The 22145-nt window shown below is 42.6% G+C and overlaps 1 protein-coding gene and 1 pseudogene across 3 annotated transcripts in view; both read right to left on the reverse strand.

Annotated features, from left to right (window-relative positions):
- The window catches only part of ASH1L (ASH1 like histone lysine methyltransferase), a 235321-nt gene that overhangs the window by 152916 nt on the left and 60260 nt on the right, over window positions 1-22145 (reverse strand). The gene's annotated exons all lie outside the window — the stretch shown is intronic.
- On the reverse strand, window positions 7166-8147 carry LOC112621758 (annotated as a pseudogene). The gene is made up of 2 exons (XR_003118766.1): window positions 8061-8147; window positions 7166-7905 (listed from the first exon to the last, which is right to left on the reverse strand). The product of XR_003118766.1 is annotated as a protein JTB pseudogene (transcript).

Genomic DNA, 22145 nt, shown 5'->3' on the forward strand with positions numbered 1-22145 from the left:
TTTTTTTTGAGACGGAGTCTCGCTCTGCCGCCCAGGCTGGAGTGCAGTGGCCGGATCTCAGCTCACTGCAAGCTCTGCCTCCCGGGTTCACGCCATTCTCCTGCCTCAGCCTCCCGAGTAGCTGGGACTACAGGCGCCCGCCACCTCACCCGGCTAGTTTTTTTGTATTTTTTAGTAGAGACGGGGTTTCACCGTGTTCGCCAGGATGGTCTTGATCTCCTGACCTCGTGATCCACCCGTCTCGGCCTCCCAAAGTGCTGGGATTACAGGCTTGAGCCACCGCGCCCGGCCTAACCTTCAACTTCTAAGCTTAAGTGATCCTCCCACCTCAGCCTCCCAAGTCTAGGACTGCAAGCACAAGCCACCACACCATGCCTGGCTAATTTATTTTTTTTGCTAGAAATGAGGTCTTGCTTTGTTGCCCAGGCTAATCTCGAAGTCCTCGAGGCTCTAATCTCGAGGCTCAAGTGATTTTTTCCGCAGCTTCCCAAAGTGCTGGGATTACAGAGTTGAGCCACCGCACTTGGCGAACACATTTCTTAAACTGAATGCTGGTTGTCTGATATGGCTGAGTTCATGAAAATTCGCTGAGCTGTTACCTTTACGATAGGTATTTTTCTCTATGTATGTTATATTTCAATAGGAAGTTATTTTTTAAAATCTGTCTAAAAGTAAAGTAGAAACATGTTCAGCTTCCTTAATTGGCTAATGAATGTGTTCAACCCTGGTTTATCACTTTTTTTTTTTTTTCAAAATAGATACTTGCTCTATCGCCCAGGCAGGAGCGCAGTGGCACCATCTCGGCTCACTGCAACCTGCGCCTCCTGGGTTCAAGCAATTCTCTGCCTCAGCTTCACGAGTAGCTGGGATTACAGGAGCCCGCCACCATGCCCAGCTGATTTTTGTGTTTTTAGTAAAGATGTGGTTTCACCGTCTTGGCCAAGCTGGTCTTGAACTCCTGACCTCATGATCCACCTGTCTCGGCCTCCCAAAGTGCTGGGATTACAGGCGTGAGTGAGCCACTGTGCCTGGCCTGGTTTTTCACTTTTACCAGAAATAAATATCTGAGAGAAATCAAAAGCAGTTTAAAACAGAGTTCATATCCCACAGTAAATGGTCTATTACTAAATAAGGCACACAGATAATCTGATGTTGATTTCAAAAATCTTTTCTTCCAAATTCTGATACTATACAAAATAAATGAATGAGACAACATTAAGATTTTGAGGTCAGGTGTGGTGGCTTATGCCTGTAATCCCAGAACTTTGGTAGGAAGAGGTGGGCAGATCACGAGGTCAGAAGATTGAGACCATCCTGGCCAACATGGTGAAACTCCGCCTCTACTAAAAATACAAAACAAACAAACAAACAAACAAACAATTAGCAGGCATGGTGGCGCGTGCCTGTAGTCCCAGCTACTCAAGAGGCTGAGGCAGGAAAATCGCTTGAACCCAGGAGGCAGAGGCTGCAGTGAGACGAGATCCACGCCACTGCACTCCAGTCTGGGCAACACAGCGAGACTCTGTCACAAAAAAAAAAATAAAAAATATTGAAAACTGTATTTGGTACTGATATTATCCTCTTACATTTGAAAGAACCCTTTAAAATGACTGATAAGAGGTATCACTTTAAGAGAATATATTACCAATTAGGCATCGAAAAAGATGCTGTATTAAAACATGACATTAAGCATGTAATTTTTTCCAACAGGAAAATAGCTTTATTCCAAATATAAAATATTCTCATTTAAAAAAAAAGAACCAAAGTATAAACAATATCTTTCATGAATAAAGACTTTACGTTTCAGATATTTTACCGTATACATCAAAATAAACAAGTGTACATTCTTTTCTACAAATGGAGCCAACAATGCTTGCTGTTTTGTAGCCCATTTGCTTTAAATGATATGACACCTTTATGTGTAAATAAATGAAAAGTTAGATGTTAAATTCAACAGTTTCACAATAGTTCATAATTCATAAAATTAACCACCTACTGACTGTACTTAAATAGTTTCTGGCTTTTTGTTACTATAAATAAAATGGTAGGCTGGGCGCGGTGGCTCATGCCTGTAATCCCAGCATTTTGGGAGGCCAAGGAGGACAGATCATCAGGTCAGGAGTTCGAGACCAGCCTGATCAACATGGTGAACCACCCTCTCTACTAAAAATACAGAAAAATTAGCTGGGTGTGGTAGTGCACGCCTGTAATCCCAGCTACTCAGGAGGCTAAGGCAGGACAATTGCTTGAACTCGGGAGGCAAAGGTTGCAGTGAGCCGAGATTGAGCCACTGTACTCCAGCCGGGGAGACACACCAAGGCTCCGTCTCAAGAACAACAACAAAAAAAAGCCCGGGCGCGGTTCCTCACACCTGTAATCCCAGCACTTTGGGAGGCCGAGGCGGGTGGATCACGAGGTCAGGAGATCGAGACCATCCTGGCTAACAGAGTGAAACCCCGTCTCTACTAACAATACAAAAAATTAGCCGGGCGTGGTGGCGGGCTCCTGTAGTCCCAGCTAATAGGGAGGCTGAGGCAGGAGAATGGTGTGAACCCAGGAGGCGGAGCTTGCAGTGAGCCGAGATGGCGCCACCACACTTCAGCCGGGGCAACACAGCGAGACTCTGTCTCAAAAAAAAAAAAAATAAGTCTTTCTTGCATGTAGTTGTCTAGTGTGTATAACTAATGCATACACCCTTTGGCTCTGTAATTTCACCTTTAAAAATTTACCTGAAGGAAGTAATTGAACAACTATGCAAAGAAAAATGCAATTGGACATTTACCATATTATTATTTTTATTTTTTATTTTTTATTTTATTTTATTTGTTTTATTTTTTGAGAAGGAGTCTCCCTCTGTCGCCCAGGCTGGAGTGCAGTGGCGCGATCTCGGCTCACTGCAAGCTCCGCCTCCCGGGTTCACACCATTCTTCTGCCTCAGCCTCCTAAGTAGCAGGATTACAGGCGCCCGCCACCGCACCTATCTAATTTTTTGTATTTTTAGTACAGACGGGGTTTCATCATGTTTACCAGGATGGTCTCCATCTCCTGATCTTGTGATCCACCCGCCACAGTCTCCCAAAGTGCTGGGATTACGGGCGTGAGCCACCACTCCTGGCCAAGAAAGACATTCTATTCCCATTCAGTATTTAAGAAGTCACAACCAGGCCGGGCGCGGTGGCTCAAGCCTGTAATCCCAGCATTTTGGGAGGCCGAGACGGGTGGATCACGAGGTCAGGAGATCGAGACCATCCTGGCGAACACAGTGAAACTCCGTCTCTACTAAAACTACAAAACAAAAAAAAAACTAGCTGGGCGAGGTGGCGGGCGCCTGTGGTCCCAGCTACTCGGGAGGCTGAAGCAGGAGAATGGCCTGAACCCGGGAGGTGGAGCTTGCAGTGAGCTGAGATCCGGCCACTGCACTCCAGCCTGGGCGACAGAGCGAGACTCCGTCTCAAAAAAAAAAAAAAAAAGAAGTCACAACCTTAAATAAAGACTTCCAGCCAGGCGCGGTGGCTCAAGCCTGTAATCTCAGCACTTTGGGAGGCCGAGACGGGCGGATCACTAGGTCAGGAGATCGAGACCATCCTGGCTAACACGGTGAAACTCCGTCTCTACTAAAAAAAAGTACAAAAAAACTAGCCGGGCAAGGTGGCGGGCGCCTGTAGTCCCAGCTACTCGGGAGGCTGAGGCAGGAGAATGGCGTGAACCCGGGAGGGAGAGCTTGCAATGAGCCGAGATCGCGCCACTGCACTCCAGCCTACGCGACAGAGCGAGACTCCGTCTCAAAAAAAAAAAAAAAAAGACTTCCCGGGTTGGGCGCGGCGGCTCACGCCTGTAATCCTAACACTTTGGAAGGCCAAGGCAGGTGGATCATTTGAGGTCAGGAGTTCTAGACCAGCCTGGCCAACATGGTGAAACTCCATCTCTACTAAATATACAAAAAAATTAGCTGGAAGTCGCAGCACATGCCTGTAATCCCAGCTTCTGGGGAAGGCTGAGGCAGGAGAATTGCTTGAACCCAGGAGACAGAGGTTGCAGTGAGCAGAGATCGTGCCAGTCTGGGCGACACAGCCAGACTACATCACACACACACACACACACACACACACACACACACACACACCCCTTCTGGGCGACACAGCCAGACCACACACACACACACCCCTTTCTGGCCAGGCGTGGTGGTCCGCACCTATAATCCCAACACTTTGGGAGGCTTAGGCAGGAGGATTACTTGAACCCAAGAGTTTGAGACTACCCTGGGCAACATAGGGAGATCCCCTTCTCTTCAAAAAATAAATCTAAAAAATTAGTATAGTGGTGCATGCCTGTATTTTCCGGTACATGGGAGGGTGAAGTGGAGAATGGCTTGAGCCAGGAGGTCAGGGCTGCAGTGAGCCATGATCACACCACTGCACTCTAACCTGGGAGACAGGCTAAGATCCTGATTTTTTATTGCATTTCTGTTTACATTTGACTTATCTATTATTCTAAATGTCTTTTCACATGATTTTGCTGACCATCTGTATTTCTCCTGCAGTGAAAAGCTGTTCAAGATCCTGGTCCATGTATTTTTCTCAATTGTGGAGGTCATTTCTAATTTAGATGGGCCCTTAATATCTTATAAATAATACTCCTTTGTTTCTCACATGTTGCACATTTTTCCCAATTTACGAGCTGTCTTTCACCTACTATTCTTCTTGAAGTTAAAACCTTAAACAAAAGTTTTTAAATTTTTTTATTAAAAAATGAAAGGCCCAGGCTGGTCTCAAACACCTGGCCTCAAGCAATCTCCTGCTTCAGCCTCCCAAAGTGCTAGGATTACAGGTATGAGCCACCATGTCTCACCAAAATCTTTTATGTATTCAAATACTTATGAAAAACTGTACTAATTACCTCACATATTCCTTACAACCACCATATAGTGCAATTACTATAATTATCCTCCTTTAAAAGATTAAAGAATGGTTTACATACTGGCTAACTTGCTCAAGGTCACTTAACCAGTAAATGATTAATAATTTAAACATAGTCTGATTTCATAACTGAAGTTCTTAGCCACTGTATTAAATAAAATAATCTCTTTAACTTTATAGTTTTTTTTTTTTCCTCTCTCTCTTTCTCTCTCATTTTTTTTGAGACTGAGTTTAGCTCTATCACCCAGACTGGAGTGCAGTGGCTCAATCTCGGTTTACCGCAACCTCCGTCTCCTGGGTTCAAGCAATTCTTGTGCCTCAGCCTCCCGAGTAGCTGGGTTTACAGGGACCTGCCACCACGCCTAATTTTTGTATTTTTAGTAGAGTTGGGGTTTCACCGTGTTGGCCAGGCTGGTCTTGAACTCTGGACCTCAAGCAATCCACTCACCTCAGCTTCTCAAAGTGCTGGGATTACAGGCGTGCGTCACTGCGCCCAGCTCTCTTTTTTTCATTCATGAAAAAATATATTTCAGCCTAAGGTGGAATATAGTTTTGTTTACTTTTTTTTTTTTAAATGGAGTTCCGTTCTTGTTGCCCAGGCTGGAGTGCAATGGCAAGATCTTGGTTCACTATAACCTCCGCCTCCCAGGTTGAAGCGATTCTCCTGCCTCAGCCTCCCGAGTCGCTGGGATTACAGGCATGTGCCACCATGCCTGGCTAATTCTGTATTTTTAGTAGAGACGGAGTTTCTATATTGGTCAGGCTGGTCTTGAACTCCAGACCTCAGCCACCAGCCTTGGCCTCCCAAAGTGCTGGGATTACAGGCGTGAGCCACCATGCCCAGTCTTGTTTTCTTATACTTGGAAATATCATGTCCTCCTAAAGACGACAATCTTCACTACACTTTCAACTAATTATTTTTTGGTTTCTTTTCGTTTTTACTTTACTTGCCATGTTAAATTCTAAAAATATAATCTGGGGGTAGGGGAAGCAGCCTTTATTCCAAAAGGTTTGCACATTGTTCTAAGAACATTACTCATTTCATGTCCATTGATTATTTATAATTGTAACATAGTAACATCACATATTCTTTTTTTTTTTTTGAGACGGAGTCTCCCTCTGTCACCCAGGATGGAGTGCAGTGGCGCGATCCTGGCTCACTGCAAGTTCTGCCGCCTCCAGGGTTCAAGCCATTCTCCTGCCTCAGCCTCCCTAGAAGCTGGGACTACAGGCGCCCGCCACCACGCCCGGCTAATTTTTTTGTATTTTTAGTAGAGACGGGGTTTCACCGTGTTAGCCAGGATGGTCTTGATCTCTTGACCTCGTGATCTGCCCGCCTCGGCCTCCCAAAGTGCTGGGATTACAGGCTTGAGCCACCGCGCCCGGCCATATTCTTATTCATATTTGGATCTTACTCTAAGTTATTAAGGTTTTGTTTCATTCATATTTATGCTTATTCTTGTGCCACTAATATATAGATACTAAAACTTCATAATAACGTTTGAATACTTGAAAAGAATTAGGTTTTTTTTTTTCTTGTATTCCTAAAGAAATTCCCTATTTTATTTACAACATTACTGAGATTTAATTCACATGCCATAAAATTCACTTTTTTTTTTTTTTTTTGAGACAGTCTGGCTCTGTCGCCCAGGCTGGAGTGCAGTGGCCGGATCTCAGCTCACTGCAAGCTCCGCCTCCCAGGTTTACGCCATTCTCCTGCCTCAGCCTCCCGAGTAGCTGGGACTACAGGCACCCGCCACCTTGCCCGGCTATTTTTTTGTATTTTTTAGTAGAGACGGGGTTTCACCATGTTAGCCAGGATGGTCTCGATCTCCTGACCTAGTGATCCGCCCGTCTCGGCCTCCCAAAGTGCTGGGATTACAGGCTTGAGCCACCACGCCCAGCCCCTTCACCTTGTTTTTGTTTGAGACAAGGCCTAGTTCTGTTGCCCAGGCTAGAATGCAGTGTCAATCTCAGCTTACCACAACTTTTATCCCCCCAGGTTCTAGCCAACATCCCACCTCAGCCTCTTAAGTAGCTGGGATCACAGGAATGCAACACCATGCCTGGCTAATTTTTTCTAGAGATTAGACTCTCACTTTCTTGCCCAGGCTGGTCTCGAACTCCTGAGCTCAAGCGATCTGCCTACCTCAGCCTCCCAAAGTGTTGGAATTACAGGCATGTGCCATTGCACCCAGTCAAATTCACCCTTTTAAAGTGGACAATTCAGTATTTTTTTTTTTTTTTAAACCATTTTACTCTTTTTATTCTGCTCATTAATGATCTGAAAGAAGAGGACGGGGAAAAGGGGATTCCACCACAAGGCTCCAAAGAACCAAGAGTGCAAATCAGTTCATTTCACTTTCACTGTCTGAGATTGGGTCTCTAAGACCCAGGATAAAAGGGTGGAATGTAGCTATATGGACTCAATTTGCTTCCGGACCTTTTCCAGAGCCTTTCTGTCCAGTTGTCGCTGACGAATGATGACAAGCGAAGATCAGGGCCACAAACACAACAGCCCCTTCAAACTTCCAGGATAAGTGTTGTTCCATCAAAGCTGAGCGGCAGCTTTTGAACTCAATTCTCTTAGATGAGCTGCATGTGATTTTCTCTACATACCCTGTGGGACCACACTCAGGGGTAGTTTTAGCCTGGAAATTAGAGCATGGAGAGCACTCTGTTGTTACCACAAACTCTTCCACCAGCCAGCATGGCAAATTTGAGGTGCTCGCTGACAGCTTCTCCTCCTGCACGGGAGCCTCTGCTTGACAGAGCTTTAAGGTGAAAGCACAGAGCAACCAGCAGAGGTGGCGGCCCTGGGGGAGGCCATGCCTCCCGGAGCCCGCAGGCATGGAGCGCTAAGTGTGGCACCTGTCGGAACAGAGGGACCTACTCCGCAGGCCTCGTGCCTCCGTCAGAGCGCAGAGACGGCACTTACTCTGCAGCCCTCCCAGAGGTTCCAGGTCAGGGCAGGGAAGGCCGAAGTTGCCTGTCGGGGCAGAGGATCTTTCGGGACGTCCCCGTTGCCACAGCGAGAAAAATTGATTACGCGTTTGCGGGCTAGGAAGGCGAGCGCCTTCTGCGGGGTCCACAGGGCGCTGGAGGAAGGGCCGGCGGGGGCGCACGGCTCTAGCGCCCGCTCACCTCCGCTCCCGCCCCCGACGCAGCCATCTAGCCCCGTGGATGATCCTCGGGCGCTGGCCCGAGCTGGGGGCCCGGTGTTCCCGGGCGCGTTCCCTATTTTTTTTTTTTTTAACTGTAGCTACAGAATTGTGCAAATATCACCACTACTTCACTACTTTAATAACATTTTCATCGGGCTGTTTTTCCATATGTATACTTCCTCATAAACTTGAGATACGACTGAAGTTTTTAAAAAACCTCACATGGCTTTAACTTTGTATCTTAATATAGAAAAACATATCCTGACATTAACTTTAGCTCTACAATAACAAAGTAAATGTATTTAGTCAAGCTTTTTCGTGTTTCTGGGTATTTATCTATATAAGTCCTAAACATGTGCTGTTAAATGTATTTCTAAGTATTTCATAGATTCTGCTGCTTCTTTCATTAATTCTTTTTGTTGTTATAGAATACTTTCTAACTATAACTGATAGTATTCAAGAACACTTGATTTTATTTTATAATATTAAGTTCTTGCTTCATCAAGAATTCATTTTTTCAGGCCGGGTATGGTGGCTCACGCCTGTAATCCCAACACTTTGGGAGGCCGAGGCAGGAGGATCACGTGAGGTTGGGAGTTCAAGACCAGCCTGGCCAACATGGTGAAACCCATCTCTACTAAAAATACAAAAAAAAAAAAAATAATAATAATAATAATTAGCTGGGCGTGGCATTGTGTGCCTGCAATCCCAGCCACGTGGCAGGCTGAGGCAGAATAGCTTGAACCAGGGAGGTGGAGATTGCAATGAGCTGAGATCGTGCCACTGCACCCCAGCCTGGGGGATAGAGCAGGACTCCATCTCCAAAAACAAAAAAAAGAAAAGAAAAAAAAAAACCATTTTTTTTTCCAGCAAGTATTTACTAAGTACCTACTATTGAGCACTGAGGATAGCAGCAGTTTTAAAAAACAGCCAAAGACACCTTCCTCCATGGAGATGTCACTGTAATGCATGAGCAAAGTAGAGAAAATAAGTAAAATATTTGGTATATCAGATGATAAAATACACTATGGAGAAAATTAGAGCATGGAAGAACTGAAAAGACCAGGGATGGAAAGAATTTACAATGTTAAAACAGGCTGTCAGGAAGGTTCTGATTGAAAACTCATTTGTGCAGAAATCAAAAGGAGGTGAAAGACAAAGATGGATCCATGCAGGTATGTGGGGGAAAAACAGGAACCAAGAAAGCAAAGGCCCTGGGCCAGGAGCTTGTCTCTTTAAAGAACAATAAATAATCCAGGTTTGCAGTACTAGAGTAAGCAAGAGAAGAATAATGTGGCAGGTGGTAGGAAAAGGGACATTTTTCAGTCCAAGAAAGAGGAAGCCATTGGAAGATTTTATGAAGAAGAGGTATATGACCTGACCATTCATTCAACAATATTTATTGGTACCTACTCATTGTTGTGGATATGTCAAGGAAAAGACAGACAACAATCCCCATTCTCATACAACTTATATTGCAGAGAGAAGGACAGTAAAGAAAAACATAAAAAACTTTTAAAGATTATTGTTAGAAGGTGGCAAGGGTTATGGGATAAACACCAAGTGAATACTAGGGGAGGGCTTACAAAATTAATTAGGCAATTAGGTTATGTTTCGATGATCAGCTAACATTTTAGTAACGACAGAAGTGAGGAAATTATTAACAGGAGCATAAAGAATGCCAGAGTGGCAGGATTTGACCAACTGACTAGGGAAAATAAGTGCTCAGAGGCCGGGCGCAGTGGCTCACGTCTGTAATCCCAGCACTTTGGGAGGCTGAGGTGGGCAGACCACGAGGTCAAGAGTTCGAGACCAGTCTGACCAACATGGTGAAACCCCATCTCTACTAAAAATACAAAAATTAGCCGGGTGTGGTGGTGCGTGCCTGTAATCCCAGCTACTCAGGAGGCTGGGGCAAAAGAATCGCTTGAACCCGGGAGGCAGAGGTTGCAGTGAGCCGAGATCACGCCACTGCACTCCACCCTGGGCAACAGAGTGAGACTAGGTCTCAAAAAAAAAAAAAAAAAAAAGTACTCAGAGAGGGGTACACATCACGGAGACTGTTGTAAACTGTTTTTAAAGGCTTGAGATTTTACTCTGAATGAAATGGGGAAGCATGGTGGGGGGTTCAGCAGAAGAGCAATATGATCTCAAATCTCCAAATGGTCCCTTTAGCTAGTTTCAAGAGTAGAAGCTCAGAGCCTTACTGGCAAGCTACATACTTATTTTGACAAGACTTAGACTTGAGGGTAGTGACTCAGATGAAGGTAGAAACAGTGGAAGTGATGACAGATAACAACGACTGTGTTATATTTTTACTGCACAAAAATACAGTAAAAGAGGAAGACTGAAAATGATGATCAGGAGTTTAGTTTGAGACATGTTAAAATTGAAATACTAAACATCAAAGTAGAGAAGTAGAAGAAGACAGATTCAGATTTGGAAGTCAACAGCATATTGACATTTAAAAGCTTGAGACTGGACATAACCAAGTGAGGGTGAATGTAAACCGAACAGTAAACTAAAGACTGATAACACCAAGGTATTGTAACATTAAAGATCAGAAAGATTGAGAAGCCAGAAAATAAGAAGGAAAAAAAAAAGAGAGAAAGAGAATGAATGTGTGGTATCTTGGAACCCAAACAAAGCACATATTTCCAGGAGCGACAAATGCTGCTGACAAGTAGAAATGAGAACATACATTTGTTTGTTGGATCATTGGTAATCATGCAACAGCAGTTACTTTACTATGGAGCAAAAACCTGATTGAAATGGGTTTGAAAGAGAATGGAAAAAGAAATCTAAAGGTAAGTAAAGAATAGTAAGGGAAACAGTCAAGTTGGGTGACACCTAGATGATGAAGTAGAATCAAAGTACAGTGTGTGTTACCTAACAATGGGGATAAATTCTAAGAAATGTCTCTTAAGAAACGTGATTTTTGTCATTGTATGATCATAGCGTGTAATTACACAAATCTAGATGATATAAGCCTGCCACACACCTAAGCTATGTGGAATAGCCTATTGCTCCTAGGCCACTAACCTGTACAGCATGGTACTGTACTGAATACCATAGGTCACTGCAAAAAACAAAATACGATTTTTATATATAAACATAGAAAAGGTACAGTAAAAATATGGTATAAAAGATAAAAATCTCCTTATAGAAGATACAAGTACACCTGTATAGGGTACTTACCATGAATGGAGCTTGCAAGACTGTACGACACTCTGGGAAAGTCAGTGAATGCTCAGTGAATGTGAAGGGCTAGGACATTACTGTACACTACTGTTGACTTTATAAACACCGAACACTTAAGCTACACTAAATTTTTAAAAATTTCCCTTCATCAATAATAAATTCATCTGGCTGGGCACAGCAGCTCACGCCTGTAATCCCAGCACTTTGGGAGGCTGAGGCCAGGGGATCACTTGAGGTCAGGAGTTTGAGACCAGCCTGGAAAACATGGCAAAACATCATTTCTACTAAAAATACAAAAATTAGCTGGACATGGTGGCGGGAGCCTGTAATCTCAGCTACTCGGGAGGGTAAGGCAGGAGAATTACTTGAACCCAGGAGGCAGAGCCTGCAGTGAGCCGAGATCATGCCACTGCACTCCAGCCTGGGAGACAGAGGAGACTGTCTCAATAAAAAATAAATAAATAGGCCGGGCGCGGTGGCTCAAGCCTGTAATCCCAGCACTTTGGGAGGCCGAGACGGGCGGATCACGAGGTCAGGAGATCGAGACCATCCTGGCTAACACGGTGAAACCCCGTCTCTACTAAAAACACACACACACACACAAAAACTAGCTGGGCGAGGTGGCGGGTGCCTGTAGTCCCAGCTACTCGGGAGGCTGAGGCAGGAGAATGGCGTAAACCTGGGAGGCGGAGCTTGCAGTGAGCTGAGATCTGGCCACTGCACTCCGGCCTGGGAGACAGAGTGAGACTCCATCTCAAAAATAAATAAATAAATAAATAAATAAATAAATAAATAAATAAATAAAATAAAACAAATTAACCTTAGCTTACTTTTTTACTTTATTACCTTTTAAATTTTTTTACTTTTTGACTCTTTTGTAGTAACAGCTTAAAATGCAAACATACAGCTGTACAAAATCTTTCTTGTATCTTTACAATTATTTATTTAAAGATTTTTAAATTTATTTTTATCTTTTCAACTTTCTTGTTAAAAACTAAAACACAAATATTAACTTAAGTCTACACAGGGTCAGGATCATCAAGACATCATTAGGTGACAGGAATTTTTCAGCTCCATTATACTCTTATGGGACCACCACAATGTGATCTGTCATTGATCCAAACATGATTACGCAGCACACGACTGTACTTTCTTCTGAATGTGAGAAATGACATCTTTGTCTTCTCAAATATAGCCATAAAAAGAAAAAAGGCATGCACTCATGAAGTTTAATATATATGGATGTATGTATATGTGCGTATGGAAAGATAAATCTACTACAGAACTACCTAGTTCTAATGGAATTGACTGAATAATTTCATCTTTCATCCTCTGATTTGAAATGCTACACTTCCCATGTACTAAATCCTCACATATACATGAGTCTACTACTAGTTTTTCTTTTCTTCTTCCTTTGTCTTTCTGAGACAGGGTCTTGCTCTGTCACACAGGCTGGAGTTCGGTGGCAAGAACGTGGCTCATTGTAGCCTTGACCTCCTGGGCTCAAGCAATCCTTCCACCTCAGCCTCCTGAGTAGCTGGGACCACAAGCATGTGCAATCATGCTTGGCTAATTTTTTTTTTTTTTTTAATTTTTGTAGACAGGGGTGGGTCTCATCATGTTGCCCAGGCTGGTCTCGAACTCCTGGGCTCAGGCGATTCTCCTGTCACAGCCTCCCAAAGTACTGAGATTACAGGTGTGAGTCACCACACCCAGCCAATTACTAGATTTTCTATTCGGCGTCAGTGATTTTCCGTCTGCCCGTGCACCACAACCCAATATTCTAACCCTTTTAATTTTTGTTTTATTATCTAATAAGCCTGATTTCTAGTTATTGTTCTTTTCAGAAAAGTTCTGGCTACTCTTATTTTTCCATATAAACCTTGCAAGTAACTTATCTAGTGCCAATTTGATTTGTTCAAAATTTTGATTCTTAAATTTGCAGATACCCAGAAGTAAAAGCAGGAACTGGAACAGGTATTTGAAAATCCATGTTCATGGCAGCATTAGTTAGTCCCAACAGCCAAAAGCAGGCTGCTTCACAGTCCATCAACGGATGAACAAATGAAATGTGGTATATACAATTGACTCTTGAACAACAGAAGTTTGAACTGTGCAGGTCATAGCATATGGAGATTTTCTTCCACCTCTGCTACCCCTGAGACAGCAAGACCAACCCCTACTCTTCCTCCTTGGACTATTCAAACTGAAGACGATGAGGATGACAACTTTATCAACTTCCACTTAATGAACAGTGTAAATACACAATTTTCTCTTAACTTAAAGAATATAATAAATAATACATATATAAAATATATGTTAACAGGCTATGTTATCGTTAAGGCTTCTGGTCAACAGTAGACTATAAGGAGTTAAGTTCTGGGGGAGTCAAAAGTTATACTTGGATTTTCAACTGTGTGTGGAGTTGGTGCCCATAACTTCAGCATTGTTGAAGGGTCAACTGCACACACAATGGAATATTATTCAGCCATAAAAGAAGAAAATCTTTTTTTATTTTTATTTTTATTTTTTAGATGGAGTCTCACTGTGTTGTCCAAGCTGGAGTGCAGTGGCGTGATCTTGGCTCACTGCGAACTCTACCTCCCGGGTTCATGCCATTCTCCTGCCTCAGCCTCCCGAGTAGCTGGGACTACAGGCGCCCACCACCACGCCCGGCTGATTTTTTTTGTATTTTTAGTAGAGACGGGGTTTCACCGTGTTAGCCAGGATGGTCTCGATCTCCTGACCTCGGGATCTGCCTGCCTCAGCCTCCCAAAGTGCTGGGGTTACAGGCATGAGTCACCCTGCCTGGCCAAAAGAAGAAAATTCTAAGGAATGCTAAAACATGAATAAACTTTTAAAGATATTATGCTAAGTGAAATAAGCCAGTCACCAGCGGGCAAATATTGCATGATTCCACTTACATATGAGGTAACCAGAACAGTCAAATTCATAAAGACAGAAAAGAGAATAGTGGCTGCAAGGGGCTTCTGGGAGGGGTTAACAGGGAGTCACTGTTTAATAGAAACAAAATTTCAGTTGGAGAAGATTTTTTTAAATTGTAGAGAAGAACGGATGGTGAGGGCTGCAAAACAACGTAAATGTACTTAATGTTGCCTCAGCCTCATGAGAAGATGGGACTACAGGCACACGCTACCATGCATGGATAGTATCTTTTGGGTTTTTTTTGTTTGTTTGTTCGTTTTTTTGTTTTTTGTTTTTTGAGGCAGAGTTCTGCTTTTGTTGCCCAGGCAGGAGTGCAATGGTTTGATCTCGGCTCACTGCAACCTCTGCCTCCCGGGTTCAAGCAATTCTCCTCCCTCAGCCTCTCAAGTAGCTGGGATTACAGGTGTGTGCCACCACACCCGGTTAATTATGTAGTTTTAGTAGAGATGGGGTTTCTCCATGTTGGTCAGGCTGGTCTTGAACTCCCGAACTCAGGTAATCTGCCCGCCTCAGCCTCCCAAAGTGCTGAGATTACAGGCATTAGCCACTGTGCCCAGTCAGCCTGGCTAGTTTTTAAAAATGTTTTGTAGAAACAGCGTCTATGTTGCCCAGGCTGGTCTTGAACTCCTTGGCATCAGCCACTGTGCCTGACCCAGAAAACACTTTCAAGAAAAGTACAACACTTTCAGTTTGTGGCATATAATCAAAAGAGAACCAAAACATCTGAGAACAGGAGTAAAAATAAAATGCTAAACAGAAATATTAAATAAAATTAAACATATAGGTCAAGAATATATTTTAATAGAAAGTCACCAAATATTTTCTTTTCAAAAGCAGACCACAATGGGCTTTTCTTAAATTATAAAACCATTAGATGCTGAACTAGAATTTTATATTCCACACTGAAGCCCAAATTCTATCCTCATTATATTGCCTTCATAGGATAAAGAGTAAGCCACAACATGTTACTAGTATAAGTTTAATTTTTTTAAAAAAGTATAAAATAATGGCAATACTAATACAGAAATCATCATATGATGTAAACTTCACCAGCCAAGAAGTTCTTCTCGCTATATATAATTTAAGGAATAGACATATGGTGCCAATTTGTCCCAGTGGCAGAGGACAAAAAGTCTTCAGGGTCTTTTTAACACCTCTGTTATTCCGAACATGAAAAACCTCTGCAATAGGACATATCTGACTTCATCTATAGTCTTTCTCACAGGATTTCTCCCTATCCCTATCTAACTAGTTATGAAAGAGGTACAATTTTGAACTATGTACTCACAAAGTGAGTTTGTGAGTACAAAGTGAGTTTGACTCACAAAGTGAGATTAGACAGGAAACTTTTCTTTCATCATTAAAAGAAAAGTTTTTATCTTGTCTTTCTAATAATGAACTTTGATAAAAGTTCCAGGTTTTGTCATCTTATCATATAGGACCTTTAATTCTGATGTCTCTCAAAAAGCTTTCATTCATTTCCATACAGCTGTATCTCAAAATTAATTAGTAATGTGTAACTATCAAGCAGCCGTATGTGAGCATCTCTGGAGTGATTTACAATCATTAAAATGAAATCAAAGATATGAGCAGACAACCATAAAAAGCAGTATATATAGGCCGGGCACGGTGGCTCACGCCTGTAATCCCAGCACTTTGGGAGGCCGAGGAGGGCGGATCACAAGGTCAGGAGATCGAGACCACGGTGAAACCCCGTCTCTACTAAAAATACAAAAAATTAGCCGGGCGCGGTTGTGGGCGCCTGTAGTCCCAGCTACTCGGGAGGCTGAGGCAGGAGAATGGCGTGAACCCGGGAGGCAGAGCTTGCAGTGAGCTGAGATCGCGCCACTGCACTCCAGCCTGGGCAACAGAGCGAGACTCCATCTCAAAAAAAAAAAAAAAAAAAAGCAGTATATAAATTAGTGAGTCAAAGTAATGATATTTAAGCTTAATTCTCTGGGACTAAAGAAGATATGCCTTCTAACAATTTGGTTCAATAATGATTTTTTTTCCATTAGCAAGATCAATAATGAAATGAGAAACATTCACATTCACCATTATGTACACCATTAAAACAAACCACAATACAGACTCCAGCAGATATCCTAGATATGAAAGTGAACTCTTCAATCAGCCAAATGCAGTACTGATTAGAGAAGTTCCTACTACATAATGAAATCGAGAATTGAGGATGAACCCGATTAAACTAATTACGGTAGTTTTAATCTTCCTGGCACATTTATAGCAGAGGCTGCAGAGCCCAATGGCAGGGATTTGCTCTGTCCTTCCATTTAAGGGAGCTCATGCTTCCATATTAGAAGTTATTTTGGGAAAAGAGTGACACCCTGTTTTATCTCCAAGGCTTTAGGACAGATCACAGCCCCTTAGCTGTCTATTTTGTGTATGTAAAGGGGGAAAAAGGGTTTTCCTGAAAGGTAAAGATTCAGGATATTTTGCATAATTGCTGCTGCCATGAAGAAGCTGGGCTCTGTGCCAACTGTTCTCTTCTCTACCATAAAAATACCTCTAGCTTCAGCAGCTTTTAAAGTAAACCATCAAGATGAAGGTAAGACAACAGAATCCATCATAGCAAGACTTAGAGATACCCACATACAATCAGGTCTTCTTGCTTGAATAGCATTTGTCAACAAGAACATGGAAGTGAAAACGTAGCAGTCAAATAATGTAGATATGCATTCTGGACCTTTTCATAAACAGGCATAAGGAAAAAAAAAAAGCACTCAGAAATGGCACCCAGCCCATAGGGCACAGGTAAGATGACAGACTGTGCCGATCTTCTCCTATTAACAAGTCTCAAATTCTCTGGTAAGAGCTAAGGAGCCTAGATTAGGCGTGGTATCTCACCTGTAATCCCAGCATTTTGGGAGGCTGAGGCATGCAGATCACTTGAGGCCAGGAGTTTGATACCAACCTGGTCAACATGGGGAAACCCTGTCTCTGCTAAAAATACAAAATTAGCCGAACATGGTGGCACACGCCTGTAATCTCAGCTACTCAGGAGACTGAGGCATGAGAATCACTTGAACCTGGGAGGTAGAGGTTGCAATGAGCTGAGATTGCACCACAACACCCCAGTCTGGGTGACAGAATGAGACTCTGTCTCTAAGTAAATAAATAAATAAATAAAAAGAAACAATTTAAAAAAAAAAAAAAGAGCTAAGGAGCCTAAACACAAAGATTTGGTTTAAAAAATAAAAACGAAACAAAAGGCAGTTGGATAAACAATACTCTATAGTACTAATAATAAAATTGTTTGACTTGGGCTCATACGGTACCGCCTATTAGAGGTAAGTCATTAAGATGTGTTAAACTCTTTCAAAAGGTGTTTGACATCTAAAAATATTTCTTTCTTCCTTATTTTTTATTTTATTTTTTTTTTTTTTGAGACGGAGTCTTGCTCTGTCACCCAGGCTGGAGTGCTGTGGCCGGATCTCAGCTCACTGCAAGCTCCGCCTCCCGGGTTTACGCCATTCTCCTGCCTCAGCCTCCGGAGTAGCTGGGACTACAGGCGCCCGCCACCTCGCCCAGCTAGTTTTTTTGTATTTTTTAGCAGAGACGGGGTTTCACCGTGTTAGCCAGGATGGTCTCGATCTCCTGACCTCGTGATCCGCCCGTCTCGGCCTCTCAAAGTGCTGGGATTACAGGCTTGAGCCACCGCGCCCGGCCTCTTCCTTATTTTTTAAATCAGAAATGGGGTCTCATTACGTTGCCAAGGCTGGATTTGAACTCCTGGCCTCAAGCAATCCTCCTGCCTCAGTCTTCTGAGTAACTAGGATTACAAGCCTGAGTCACCATGCCCAACTTCAAAATGTTTTCTTAAATTAAGACTACTTTCAGATGTTTTTAATTATTTATTATATATTGTCTCACTCTGTCGCCAAGAATGGAGTGCAGTGGCATGATCTCAGCTCACTGCAACCTCCACCTCTTGAGTTCAAGCGATTCTCCTGCTTCTGCCTTCCAAGTAGCTGGGACTACAGGTGCATGCCACCATGCCCAGCTAATTTTTGTATTTTTAGTAGAGACAGGGTTTCGTCATGTTGGCCAGGCTGGTTTCAAACTAGTGGCCTCAAGTGATCTACCATGCCCAGCTGACTTTCAGATGTTTTTAAATGGAGATACCATAGACAGGTTCACTTATCACTATGTGCCATAATAAAATACTTAAGGCCAGGTATGGTGGCTCATGCCTGTAATCCCAGCACTTTGGAAAGCCGAAGCAGGTGATCACTTGAGGCCAGGAGTTCAAGACCAGCCTGGCCAACATGGGGAAACCCCATCTCTACTTAAAATACAAAAATTAGCTGGGCGCGGTGACAGGCGCCTGTAATTCCAGCTACTTGGGAGGCTCAGGCGGAAGAATTGCTTTAACTGGGGAGACAGGTTGCAGTGAGCCGCGATTGCGCCACTGCACTCCAGCTTGGATGACAGAGCAAGACTCTGTCTCAAAAAGTAAATTAAAAATTAAAATAAAAAATAAAAATAAAATAAAATACTTAAAGGGAAGATTTTGTTTGACCTTTTATAAAATAAATGGGTGTTTTTTTTTTTTTTTTTTTTTTTTTTGAGACAGTTTTGCTCTGTCACAAGGCTGGAATGCAGTAGCACAATCTCAGCTCACTGAAATCTCCACCTCCCAGTTTCAAGTGATTATCAGGCTTCATCCTCCCGAGTAGCTGGGACTACAGGTGCGTGCCACCATGCCTGGCTAATTTTTATATTTTTAGTAGAGACCAGGTTTTACCATGTTGATCAGGCTGGTCTTGAAATCCTGACTGCGGGTGATCTGCTCGCCTTGGCATCCGCAAATTCTTAAAAATAGCAATCTACAGATTGTTTTATTTATTCAATTTCTGAGACAGACTTTTGCTCTGTTGCCAGGCTGGAGTGCAGTGGCGCAATCTCGGCTCACTGCAACCTCCACCTCTCGGGTTCAAGCGATTCTCCTGCCTCAGCCTCCCGAGTAGCTGGGACTACAGGCACATGCCACCATGTCCAGCTAACTTTTGTATTTTTAGTAAAGACGGGGTAGACGGGGTTTCACCATGTTGCGAGGATGGTCTCGATCTACTGACCTCGTGATCTGCCCGCCTCGGCCTCCCAAAGTGCTGGGATTACAGGTATGAGCCACTGCACCTGGCCTAGAGATTGTTTTAAATAGGCATGAAAGTTTTACTATATATTTTTAGCAAATGAGAGAAGAGGAAATATTTGAGTAATACAGTTATGACTTTTTTTTTTGAGACGGAGTCTCACACTATCACCTGGGCTGGAGTGCAATGGCATGATCTCGGCTCACTGCAACCTCCGCCTCCCGGGTTCAAGCAATTCTCCTGCCTCAGCCTTCCGAGTAGCTGGGATTACAGGCACGTGCCGCCACGCCCAGCTGATTTTTTGTATTTTTAGTAGAAATGGGGTTTCACCATGTTGGCCAGGATAGTCTCAATCTCTTGACTTCATGATTCGCCTGTCTTGGCCTCCCAAAGTGCTGGGATTACAGGCATGAGCCACCGTGCCCAGCCGACAGCATATTTAAAAGCAACATTTTAGGAATAAGGAAATAAATCCTCATAATCTCAAGCTATATTTTAAGCATTGTATTTTTGGTAATGATGATGGCATTTGTTTTATGCTTACAGATCTTGTCTTCAGTCTTACTGAACTGTTTTTAAAGCATTTTCTGTGTTGCTCATAAAAAGCAAAAACTTAAAAGATGCCCCTGACACTCAAGGAGCCAAAGAAATACAGAAATCAATAAATAATTATTATACAATGTACTATATGTTAAAAACAGAAAAATATGCAATGGAAACACAGAGGATAGAGTAACTAACTTCCTGGAAAGGTTCAGGGAACATTTCACAGAATTGGGGGATGTCTAAGCTGAGTCTTTCCATTCCCTCATCCTCCTTCTTTTCTCTATTGCACAGTGAAACTTTTTTATCCTTTTTGCTTTTTATTTAAAAATTTAGTAAATTTGATAATTAAATTAAGATAAATTAAATTATCTTAAATTTAAGATAAATGAAAATTTATCTTAATTTAATTTTTCTCATTTATCTTAATTTAATTTTTCTCATTTATCTTAGGTAATTTTAGTTATCAAGGTTGAGACAAATATAATTTTTAAGAGTTACCAACTATGCGGCCGGGCGCGGTGGCTCACGCCTGTAATCCCAGCACTTTGGGAGGCCGAGGCGGGCGGATCACGAGGTCAGGAGATCGAGACCATCCTGGCTAACATGGTGAAACCCCGTCTCTACTAAAAAAATGCAAAAAATTAGCCGGGCGAAGCGGCGGGCGCCTGTAGTCCCAGCTACTCAGGAGGCTGAGGCAGGAGAATGGCGTGAACCCGGGAGGCGGAGCTTGCAGTGAGCCGAGATCGCGCCACTGCACTCCAGCCTGGGCGACTAAGCGAGACTCTGTCTCAAAAAAAAAAAAAAAAAAAAGAGTTACCAACTATGCATACCAACTATGCTTAGGAGAATTTCCACGTTTCGTAATTCCTAACCTTCATAATTGCCCTAACCGTTATAATCAACAAACAGCTTAGAAAGATTACCAAACTCGCTGCCTTGGATTATTATTTTCGGCATCTGCTTTTGATCTCATCAGCTATCTTCTGGAGCCCCCAGCCCATAAAATCAAAGACTAGGCAAGGAACTACACAATAATCACACTTAGTAATCTTGCTAAGAAATGAAAAAGTGAGGCTGAGAAGTAGGTGCCATTTTGTTTCATGTTTTTACTGTGAGAGTTACTATCAAATCCTACAGAAAGATGTTAGGATCATTTTTGTGCCTTCATATATATTCTCAGATGTTAGTAATTCAATGTAGCTTCACTAAATATAGCTAAAATATTCTAGTGTATGTATCTACCATCTGTGCATTTTTGTCAAAAATGCCTTTGTATACCTCCTAAACTCTGACTTCCTAATATAGAACTTTTTATTGCAAGCTTGTGTACTTGACTTTGATATGTTTTCCAAAAATAAAAGTAAAATATACATAGTAAATTAGGACTTGGCTGTTAAAAAATAGCCTAGTTCAGTACCTGTTTTGTTTCAAAAGTGAGTTCTGGTTACAATTTCACCTTAATAATATGTATCATTTCTGACATCTTTGTTGACATTATCTTCTTTTGATAATCAGTGTTCTCTCAATTTAGGTCATAGTTTAGAGATACTAAAGCATTAGTATACCATAATCCAGATTACAGAAAGATCTGTATTTACATTAAGCGGTTCCAGGGAAGCCACAGTTAATACGTAAACTACCACCCTCTTTCCTGGTAGGTCCTTACCCAATCATATATTCCACTCCATCTCTCTGTCACCCAGGCTGGAGTGCAGTGGCATGAACACAACTTACTGCAGCCTCGACCTCCTGTGCTCAAGTGATCCTCCTGCCTCAGCATCCTGAGTAGCTGGGACAACAGGTGTAAGCCACCTGGTCTTGAACTCCTGAGCTCAAGCGACCCACCCACCCTGGCCTCCCTAAGCGCTAGGATTACAGGTGTGAGACACCATGTCCAGCCCATAACTCTTGACCTAAGGCATTTGCTGGTGCAAAATGACATTCATTTGTAAAGAAAAGGTAAAGGTTATTAAGTAGGCCCTGGATGATACCCTCTTATTTTTCTACTGTTTAGTTTGGGATATGGAAAGGTAGGTATTAGACATAAAACATTATTTTCCCTTTCTTTTTGGAAGATAATTCTTACTTGCTAGATTTTTAAGTGGTTAGTTTAAAAAATATACACACATACAGAGAATCTTTTAACAGATCAGCAACACCCAAGAGTCAAGCTGAGCTTTGCCAGTTGTATCCTGAATCCCCAATATGTGTTACTTCCCTTCCTAATAGTGGCAACTATTAAAAATACGTTGCAACTC

The sequence above is a fragment of the Theropithecus gelada genome, chromosome 1 (genome assembly GCF_003255815.1).
Source record: "Theropithecus gelada isolate Dixy chromosome 1, Tgel_1.0, whole genome shotgun sequence".
NCBI lineage: Eukaryota > Metazoa > Chordata > Mammalia > Primates > Cercopithecidae > Theropithecus > Theropithecus gelada.